The sequence below is a fragment of the Salvelinus fontinalis genome, chromosome 7 (assembly GCF_029448725.1).
Source record: "Salvelinus fontinalis isolate EN_2023a chromosome 7, ASM2944872v1, whole genome shotgun sequence".
NCBI classification, from domain to species: domain Eukaryota; kingdom Metazoa; phylum Chordata; class Actinopteri; order Salmoniformes; family Salmonidae; genus Salvelinus; species Salvelinus fontinalis.
This window is the reverse complement of record NC_074671.1, coordinates 42,876,158-42,887,817: the sequence shown is the minus strand read 5'-3', so window position 1 is coordinate 42,887,817 and position 11,660 is coordinate 42,876,158. Positions and strand designations below refer to the sequence as shown.

General features: G+C 42.1%; 1 pseudogene; it reads left to right on the top strand.

The window, feature by feature from the left end:
- The first annotated feature begins 288 nt into the window (after positions 1 to 288).
- LOC129860067 (partitioning defective 3 homolog B-like) overlaps positions 289 to 11,660 on the top strand; it is a 204,826-nt pseudogene continuing 193,454 nt past the window's right edge.

The window sequence follows — 11,660 nt, the reverse complement described above, 5'->3', positions numbered from 1 at the left end:
GATCAACAGGTATATTTCAGCACACAAAATAATGAAAGCTACTCCGTTTATTAATTTGACCGATAATTGAGAAAAGCTAATGCTTTTTTATCGTAAATTGTAGTTTTGAGTAGTAGTCATTTTGTCAGTGTAAATTCATCCAGTGACACCTATGCTCCAGTTTCGGTTGAGCCTTGTATCAAGCGCTTCGCAGCCTCGCACATGTGAATGAATCACAGAGGAATATACAGATGATCAAAGGAGGCTGTTCTTCAAAAACTTTTTTTTCGGATGACAAGGACAACATGAAAGTCACTAACTTTTGGAGCAACTGCAGTGGTCGTTCCGTGTAAAGGAGAATGGACAGTTCGGGAGTTGATAGACCAAGCCAACCAGAGATATCGAAAGATGCTGGAACAGGTAAGCAAAATGGACTCTCTGAATATATTAACGCATTTTACGTTGGCTGACATTTTTGTTTTTACATCCTTCCTTTTAAACAGGTTAGTTTTCCATTAAAATGTATTATTGCTACAATTTTTAAACGATACATAACGACATATTTTCCTACATTAGGCTATATTCATTAACGTTACCTCTGGAAACGGAAGCCGTTTACCCTTTTAACATAACGGTACGAAACGGGGAGTGACTTACCTGCGTTTGTCCAATAGAAACTCGTTTTCTTTGCAAAATAATTTCCAAGCCATAGATACATATGCTTGCAACCCCCATTTTATTACCTGGACAGAGTGTATATACCAGGGTACAAATCAACGGGACACTTTGTAAATAACCTTTAATCACTTCCTTTGAATGCACCAGAAAGCCAGGTGTTAGTGGTCTATATGAGTATCATGTGCCCCAGCTAGCAAGCTGTCTAGAGATGTACTATGAGGCTCTTTTAAAACGGTCAGTATCTCCCTGTGCAGGTGGGACTCAGTGTTTGATGTGCTCTGCATCGTTTCGCCTAGCCTGTGTGGCGGACAACAGCCTTTGTCCTCTGACTGATGGGGGATTAGGGTGGCTGACAGCTCAGTGTTATCAGCTGGTTTTCCCTGGCACGGTGGCGGGAGCCCGGTGATGGACAGGGTTATGCCAGGCAGGCAGTGGGGATGGATGGCTTCCCATTAGAGCTTCCACCCAGGCACCCACCTGCGTTGGTGGGCTCTCATCTGCCAGGTCTCCCCAGGCCCTTGGCTGACTGGGTCTGCTTCCCAAATTGCATCCTATTTCCTATAAAGTGCTCTATTTTTGACAAGGGCCTAAGTGAAAAAGTAGTGAACTATATAGGAAATGGGGTGCCATTTGGGATGACACTGAATTTCATTTGCAGCCCCACATCCAGGTGAATTTCCCCCTGCCATTGGTTATAGGACCCTGAGATTGTCCTGATCAGGTCACATGGAAAAAAGCTCAGGGACTTACTATATGTGGCTGCCTAGCTACCCTTGTCTAAATTATGTTTGGCTTCAATTGGTAGAATTAGCAGAAGCCTCTTCGTGGCCAATTGTGTGAGACACATCTCCCTCACCTAGAAATCCCTCAGACATGATCAAAACAAACCCAGGGTCCCACAGGGTGAAATACCCCGTTAATGCGTCTAGTGAGATTCATCCTAGGAACAATCAAGAGTTTGGCTGGCGAAGTTCCACTCTATCGTCAACCATGAACTTTACAGCTCTCTAATTGCCTGCCACTAGTGTGACAGCGTTCATAGATCGTGTCCTTGGCTTAAATAGAGATATCCTGGGTCTGTGGGAAGAGGCACACAGAGGAATGTCAGTCACGCTCTCTCAGTGGAAAAGGGAAGGTAGTGTACCTGCATGGTTTGTCCCTGACACTCAGGTTACAGCCATAGAGAGCAATGAGTTCTCTGTAGCTATTAGGGTTGCACATTTTGGGGAATATTCAGAGGTGGAAACTTTCTGCAGGAATATTTGGGAATGAATATTAATACCATGTAAATGTAAAGTTTTTTTGCATTGGATATATTTACCATATGTAGACAAACGTAAAGCTTTTACCTTATCATAAGTAGACATAATTGCAAATGATTAAATCCTTCCAATAGAAGTTTTAAAAACGATTTAGTTACGAATTGAACTTTAAGTAAATGAGTTGACTCTTCACATGGGATGATTTCACTGAACAACAAAAGACAGGGAATATTGAATGATCCCCAATGATCCATCGCATCTCCCAAAAACGTTTTCAATATACAGTTGAAGTCGGAAGTTTACATACTGTCACGATCGTCTTGCTGTGAGAGATTGGACCAAGGCGCAGCGTGTGCAAAATACATCTTCTTTTATTAAAGAAGAGAGAAAAACAAACAAGAAACAAACAACTATACACGAACTAACAAAACTGACGACCGTGAAGCTATACAGACAGATAGTGCTGACACAAACACTACACATAGACAATTACCCACAAACAGCTAAAGCCTATGGCTGCCTTAAATATGGCTCCCAATCAGAGACAACAATAACCAGCTGTCTCTGATTGAGAACCAATTCAGGCAACCATAGACTTTCCTAGACACCTATACTAAACACTAACCCATCTACTCTATATAACCCCCTAAACCATACAACACCCTAGACAATACAAAAGCACACAAAGACAACCCACCCCAACTCACGCCCTGACCAACTAAATAAATAAAAGAAAAAGGAACAATAGGTCAGGAACGTGACACATACACTTAGGTTGGAGTCATTAAAACTCATTTTTCAACCGCTCCACCAATTTCTTGTTAACAAACTGTAGTTTTGGCAAGTCGGTTAGGACATCTACTTTATTAATGACACGTAATTTTTCCAACATTTGTTTACAGACAGATTATTTCACATACAATTCACTGTATCACAATTCCAGTGGGTCAGAAGTTTACATACACTAAGTTGACTGTAACTTTAAACAGCTTGGAAAATTCCAGAAAATTATGTCATGGCTTTAGAAGCTTCTGATAGACTAATTGACATAATTTGAGTCAATTGGAGGTGTACCTGTGGATATATTTCAAGGCCTACCTTAAAACTCAGTGCCCCTTTGCTTGACATCATGGGAAAAGCAAAAGAAATCAGCCAAGACCTCAGAAAAAAAATGTGTAGACCTCCACAAGTCTGGTTCATCCTTGGGAGCAATTTCCAAACGCCTGAAGGTACCACGTTCATCTGTACAAACAATAGTACGCAAGTATAAACACCATGGGACCACGCAGCCGTCATAGTGCTGAGGAAGGAGACTCGTTCTGTCTCCTAGAGATGAATGTACTTTGGTGCGAAAAGTGCAAATCAATCCCAGAACAACAGCAAAGGACCTTGTGAAGATGCTGGAGGAAACAGGTACAAAAGTATCTATATCCACAGAAAAAATGAGTCCTATATCGACATAACCTGAAAGGCCGCTTAGGAAGCAAGAAGCCACTCAAGCAACATGTCAAGACACCAATCAGGAAGTTAAAGCTTGTTTGCAAATGGGTCTTCCAAATAGACAATGTCCCCAAGCATACTTCCAAAGTTGTGGCAAAATGGCTTAAGGACAACAAAGTCAAGGTATTGGAGTGGCCATCACAAAGCCCTGACCTCAACCCTATAGAAAGTTTGTGGGCAGAACTGAAAAAGTGTGTGCGAGCAAGGAGGTCTACAAACCTGACTCAGTTACACCAGCTCTGTCAGGAGGAATGGGCCAAAATTCACCCAGATTATTGTGGGAAGCTTGTGGAAGGCTACCCCGGAACATTTGACCCAAGTTATACAATTTAAAGGCAATGCTACCAAATACTAATTGCGTGTATGTAAACTTCTGACCCACTGGGAATGTGATGACAGAAATAAAATCTGAAATAAATAATTCTCTCTAGTATTATTCTGACATTTCACGTTCTTAAAATAAAGTGGTGATCCTAACTGACCTAAAACAGGGACTTTTTACTAGGATTAAATGTCAGGAATTGTGAAAAACAGAGATTAAGTGTATTTGACTAAGGTGTATGTAAACTTCCAACTTCAACTGTACATCTGTAAAATGATAGTGTAGAAACTAAATCTTTGGTTGTCTTCCTTTCAGGCTTCCATGTCTTCTCCCTGGACCTTCTCAATGTCCACCTCTTGAACATCAGACTCTGAGGCCTCATCTTTATTGTCACTTTCCAACCTTGTTGAGGATGGCTCATTGTCAGGCTCAAAAAGCCTAAAATTTGCCAAAATGGCCACCAATTTTTCAACCCTTGTATTGGTCTGCCTGTTGCGTGCTTTGGTGTGTGTTCCCAAGCAAGGACCAGTTGTGCTCTGAGGTGGCTGATGTTGGTGGGATTTCGAGGATGATGGAGGCAACAGGGGAAAGAGCCTCAGATCCACAAAGGCCCTTCCACCAAGTGGCTGATGATAGATGTTGGCACGACTGCCATATTGCATCTCCATCCCATAGCCCTTACTTGGAAGTGTACTTTGCCAGACTGTCAAGAACCTTGCCCTCATCGTGGCCAGGGTGGCGAGACACGGTACTGAGACACGGTAGTGATGACACCATAAGCCTTGTTGATCTCTGCACCAGAGAGGATGCTCTTGCCAGCATACATGGGGTCTGACATGTACACTGTGCCGTGTATGGGCTTCATGCAGAAGTCTTCACGCTTTTTGATGTATTTCAGAACTGTGGTTTCCTCTGCTTGGAGCAACAATGAAGTGGGCCAGGCAGTAAGGATTTCTTCTCTTACATTTGCAAGCAGAGTCTGAACATCAGACAGGATGGCATTGTGTCTCCCTCAAGCCGTGCAATGGCTACTGCTATAGGTTTCAGGCTGCTTACCACTCTCCCAAAATACATCATACAGGAGGATCCTCTTGATGGGGCTGTCCATATCGGCAGACTGTGATATGGCCATTTCTTGGAGAGACTCCTTCCCCTCCAGGAGACTGTCAAACATGATGACAACATCGCCCAACAGGTGTTGCTGGGCAGTTTCAATGTGGTGCTCTTATTCTTCTCACTTTGCTTGGTGAGGTAGATTGCTGCTATAACTTGATGACACTTCACATACCTAACCATTTCTTTGGCTCTCTTGTAGAGTGTATCCTTTGTTTTCAGTGCCATGGTGTCCTTGAGGAGCAGATTCAATTCATGAGCAGCCCAGCCAATCGGTGTGATGTGAGGGTAGGAATCCTCCACTTTAGACCTTCATGTTCGCAGCATTGTCGATCACCAGTGCAAATACTTTCTGTGCTCCAAGGTCATTGATGACTGCCTTCAGCTCATCTGCAATGTAGAGACTGGTGTGTCTGTTGTCCCTTGTGTCTGTGCTCTTGTAGAATACTGGTTGAGGGGTGGAGATGATGTAGTTAATTATTCCTTGCCCACGAACATTCGAGCACCCATCAGAGATAATTGCAATACAGTCTGCTTTCTCTATGATTTGCTTGACCTTCACTTGAACTCTGCATCCAGCGAATGAGTAGATAAAGCATGTCTGGTTGGAGGGGTGTATGCTAGGTGATTAACATTCAGAAATCTCTTCCAATACACATTGCCTGTGAGCATCAGAGGTGAACCAGTTGCATACACAACTTGAGCAAGACATTCATCAGCATTTCTCTGACTACGTTCATCCATTGATTAAAATAAAATTCTGATTCCAGGAGGACCATGAGCTGTTGATATCGATAAGGTGTCTGATTCATCATTTTCACCTCAAATAGAAGTAGAGGGACTATTGTCAGAGGTTGCTTGTTGTGAGCGCTGAGGGAACTTTATGCACTTGGCCAGATGATTCTGCATCTTTGTTGCATTATTCACATATGATTTGGCACAGTATTTGCAAATGTACACAGCTTTTCCTTCTACATTAGCTGCAGTGAAATGTCTCCACACACCAGATAGTGCCTGTGGCATTTTCCTGTAAAGATTAGAAAAAATGAGTAAAAAAACAACATACAATTCCATGTATAGATAAATAGTTAAGCAGTTAGATTAAACAACTCCTTTGTAAGATACATGTTTTAAAATTAAACATGTATGGATACAGATGGATTAACACATTAACACAGGCTCAAGCAAGGTGGAACAAACTCCCTCACGACGCCAGGACAGCGGAGTCAATCACCACCTTCCGGAGACACCTGAAACCCCACCTCTTTAAGGAATACCTAGGATAGGATAAAGTAATCCTTCTGACCTCCCCCCCCCCCCCCCTTAAAAGATTTAGATGCACTGTTGTAAAGTGGCTGTTCCACTGGATGTCATAAGGTGAATGCACCAATTTGTAATTCGCTCTGGATAAGAGCGTCTGCTAAATGACTTAAATGTAATGTAAATGTAAGGTAAAACCCACATGGTAGCAAAAACTAACTAGCAGCAATTGTTATCAAGTTATAAATGATTTAAACACACTTCGCTGTTGGCTACTATTTACTAGTTAACAAAAATGTTTGTCATATAAAATACACTGCTCAAAAAAATAAAGGGAACACTTAAACAACACAATGTAACTCCAAGTCAATCACACTTCTGTGAAATCAAACTGTCCACTTAGGAAGCAACACTGAATGACAATAAATTTCACATGCTTTTGTGCAAATGGAATAGACAACAGGTGGAAATTATAGGCAATTAGCAAGACACCCCCAATAAAGGAGTGGTTCTGCAGGTGGCGACCACAGACCACTTCTCAGTTCCTATGCTTCCTGGCTGATGTTTTGGTCACTTTCGAATCCTGGCGTGCTTTCACTCTAGTGGTAGCATGAGACGGAGTCTACAACCCATACAAGTGGCTCAGGTAGTGCAGCTCATCCAGGATGGCACATCAATGCGAGCTGTGGCAAGAAGGTTTGCTGTGTCTGTCAGCGTAGTATCCAGAGCATGGAGGCGCTACCAGGAGACAGGCCAGTACATCAGGAGACGTGGAGGAGGCCGTAGGAGGGCAACAACCCAGCAGCAGGACCGCTACCTCCGCCTTTGTGCAAGGAGGAGCAGGAGGAGCACTGCCAGAGCCCTGCAAAATGACCTCCAGCAGGCCACAAATGTGCATGTGTCTGCTCAAACGGTCAGAAACAGACTCCATGAGGGTGGTATGAGGGCCCGACATCCACAGGTTTACAATTGGCTCATTCATTCCCCTCCTCTCCCCTGTAACTATTCCCCAGGTCGTTGCTGCAAATGAGAACGTGTTCTCAGTCAACTTATCTGGTAAAATAACTGTAAAATAAAATAAATAAATAAACAGGTGGGGTTGTGCTTACAGCCCAACACCGTGCAGGAAGTTTGGCATTTGTCAGAGAACACCAAGATTGGCAAATTCGCCACTGGCGCCCTGTGCTCTTCACAGATGAAAGCAGGTTCATACTGAGCACATGTGACAGACGTGACAGAGTCTGGAGACGCCATGGAGAACGTTCTGCTGCCTGCAACATCCTCCAGCATGTCCGGTTTGGCGGTGGGTCAGTCATGGTGTGGGGTGTCATTTTTTTGTGGGGCCGCACAGCCCTCCATGTGCTCGCCAGAGGTAGCCTGACTGCCATTAGGTACCGAGATGAGATCCTCAGACCCCTTGTGAGACCATATGCTGGTGCGGTTGGCCCTGGGTTCCTCCTAATGCAAGACAATGCTAGACCTCATGTGGCTGGAGTGTGTCAGCAGTTCCTGCAAGAGGAAGGCATTGATGCTATGGACTGGCCTGCCCGTTCCCCAGACCTGAATCCAATTGAGCACATCTGGGACATCATGTCTCGCTCCATCCACCAACGCCACGTTGCACCACAGACTGTCCAGGAGTTGGCGGATGCTTTAGTCCAGGTCTGGGAGGAGATCCCTCAGGAGACCATCCGCCACCTCATCAGGAGCATGCCCAGGCGTTGTAGGGAGGTCATACAGGCACGTGGAGGCCACACACACTACTGAGCCTCATTTTGACTTGTTTTAAGGACATTACATCAAAGTTGGATCAGCCTGTAGTGTGGTTTCCACGTTAATTTTGATTGTGACTCAAAATCCAGACCTCCATGGGTTGATAAATTTTATTTAAATTTATTCTATTGATAATTTTTGTGTGATTTTGTTGTCAGCACATTCAACTATGTAAAGAAAACAGTATTTAATAAGAATATTTCATTCCTTCAGATCTAGGATGTGTTATTTTAGTGTTCCCTTTATTTTTTTGAGCAGTGTATATTCACCCCACCCAGTATTGTAATCAAAACTTACCAGATTGCATGTAGTCCTTAGCTCAGACAGTTTAGTAGTGTTGGCTCAATACAATTTCATTTGTGTGCAATATCTTGAGATTCAGCTGTACATGTGATGGAAGAGTGCACTATCATATGCAGTGCACTATCATATGCATGCAAAAAAAAAAAGAAAATCCATTGAATTGGGGATAGTTTAACCAAAATATGCCACAAGCCCTAGAATTGCCTTATGTCTATCCCACAAAAAAGGTCCACTGTTATACGGTAACTTTTTGATGAATTTAAGCTAAATTCTGAAAATTCCCAGATATATCTTCCCATGGAAAAATTCAGGAAATATACCAGAAGGTTCGACCCTTTTAAATCTTAGTAGCTACGTTTCCATCAATGATATATTTTTAAATGGACCAGTGGAGGCTCCTCATAGGAGAAAGGGGTGGACCATCTTCCTCAGTGAATTTCTAGAAAATATAAATAGTGAAAAATAAAAAAAGTTATCATTTTTTAGATAACTATGCTAAATATATTGACTTGTCACCAAAATAATTGATTAAAACACACGGTTCTGCAATGAAGGTCAATAGTACCTTCAGCAGCACACACAGCTAGCTTCTGTCCTCCACTGACTACGTTGACTTCAATACAAAACCTACAGTGGTTGCTCCACTAAAAGGTTTTTGATTATGCTGCGGGACTTAGAAGTAATTTGTGGTTTAGTGCGTCACCACTTCATTGCTCCAGACCAGCGCAAGGGGGAGTTGGAGCACTGATTATGCTTTTGGGTCCTACTGTGTCTCTAAATGACAAAGAAAGGGCGACATTAACCTAAATAGAAACTGATATGTCACGATCGTTATATAAATAATCGGACCAAGGTGCATTGGACCAAGGCGTGAGTAGAGTTCCACATATTTATTACAGTGAAACTTCAAAACAACAACGAATTAACGAACGTGCAATACGTAGCGCACATAGGCACTCATACAAACAATACCCCACTACGCAGGTGGGAAAAGGGACACACTAAGTATGATCCCCAATTAGACTAATACACTAACATAGAAATAAACTCACTAGAAATCCCCCTAGTCACGCCCTGACCTAAAACACCATAGAGAACCCCGAGGGCTCTCTATGGTCAGGGCGTGACATGATAATTGTACATGACTTCAGTATTACTTACTAAAACTGTTGTTACACTAAGGATTTTATTTTAAGATTATTTTGCTCTTACTGTAGTACTGTAGCACACTCCTGACCGGTCACGTTGTGCAGCACCTGAGTGGTGCAACGGTTTAAGATACTGCATAGCAGTGCAATCGGAGTTGCTACAGATGCTGGATCAATACCCATGCCGGCTTCGACTGGGAGACCCATGAGATGACTGTAGATTTTTTTGTTTCTCTCCCTCTATAAACAGAAATCAATAATTCTAAATAGCAAACTGGCTTTATTTACAAATTAGTAACAATGTCTCACCCCATGTTCAAGAATGGCCTTTTTTTTCACTCATTTACGTTATTTGAAAACAAAATAATCTCCAAAAGTGTTATTTTTTTAAACAAAGCGATTTATTAATAATTTAGAATTATATAAAAGTCCCTTGGCTATTCTCACTGATATATTATTAACCCTGTTATTAGCAGGACAATATATATTGGTCATGGCTCCCGAGTCGTGCACAATGAAATTGCCTTGCAGTTCTCCAGCTGTATCCACTGAAAGCGCGCAAGGTTCAAGGCACGAGGGCAGGGGGCACGGGATGGGATGTAAAGCCGCGCACAGAAGACAGACCTAGCCAATGGGGGAGGGAGGGAGGGGGGGTGGACCCCCACCCCGCCACACTGGGTAGCTGGACAATAGACTTGCCTAGATGGAGTGTAGGGGGAGAACTATCGCCAAATGTATTTCTAAGTTAGGTTCTAAGTTAAGTATTATTATTTATTATGTATCACACCCGACCGTGATTGGGAGTCCCATAGGGCGGCGCACAATTGGCCCAGCGTTTCTCTCCCTCTAAAAACAGAAATAAATGTTTTGGCCTTTACAAATATTATTTTGGCCTTTATTCAGATTACAAATGATCACTTTAATTAATTAATTTTTTAAACGAAATGACCTCCAAAATATTGTTATATATTATCAAGTTATAGCGGCACTTACATAAAGCTGAGTGACTCACTCATTCATGGCTTTGGATCAAAGTAAGTACGAACATTCTTTCTGATAGTCTTTAATAAATACATGTTTTGGTTATCCTGACCTGGACACCATGTATTCTATTATAATTGCCCATTATGAGCTATTAGCAGGACAATATACCTTTACCAACACCTCTCTGTATTTTGATACTTTGTGGATGGGGCCTCCTAACTAGGAAATCAGGGCGCCAAGGAAAATCTTCAGATTCCAAAGTTATAATTTTCCTAATATAACTCTTTAATATATTTTATATCTGATTTAATTAGTCTTCTAATTAATGCATTATTCTTTACCTCACGTTAGTCTCATTCCAAACGTTGTAAATGGTTGGTTATCTGCATGAACCCAGTCTTTACTATGAATCATCCATACACCAATTGTCTTAGTAAATAAATTATTAACTAAATAATCACAGAAATGCAGAAATAAACAACAGTTATGGTTACAAGGAAATGATAGGGGAGGTTCCCTAGCGGGCTAAGCCAATATGACGACTTAATGGACAAAGGGAAGTGGGTGTAAACTGAAAAGGGCGGGAAAGACAAAAGGAATGCCAATCCTTTGCACATGAACGCTCACTCTTACGGGAATAATTGCAATCAATATATATTTACGCCCAGTGTGTTGTCGGGAACTCTGTTGGAATCGTCAGTCCTTCTGTTGGAGAGTTCATCCGAATCTCTCTCTCTCTCTGCTTCCCTGAAGATCAGTCTTTCGTGGTATCATTCAGAAATGTTCTCATAGAATAGATGTTTTGGCGGTTGTCGGTCTTTGCATCCCAGGTTGACATAATTTCTAGCTGCAGACTAGTAATTAGAATCTAAGATTTGCTCTTATTCTGTAGGGATCGATAGTCTGGTCTCAGAGTCTAGCCTTAGCTTATAGTGAGGGTTTTGTGGTCCATCGAGGTATGTGTGTTCTGAAGAGGATTTCCTCAGGAGGGGTTTTTATTCGTAACAATAGAAAAGGCGGGTCTATGACGCCAGATCATGTCTGTGCTCATGGGGGCGGGCCAATGACTTAGAGCATTGTATTCCCTTTAAAGTTTAACTTTCATTAAAGGTTTAACATCACATTACATAATTCCACAAATAGTTTCATCTTTACGCATTCATTTTATACAAGAATTAGATGCAAACCCCGTAATTGAGAAATATACACATTCAGAGATATAGTTATGTGTGTTTCCTGTCCTCTCTGAGGTCACCAAATTAAACACACTCGTTATACCCGTCCCTTAAATAGAAGCTGTTAGGTATAGAAGGGATAGAAGCTGTTATGGAGCCTTTT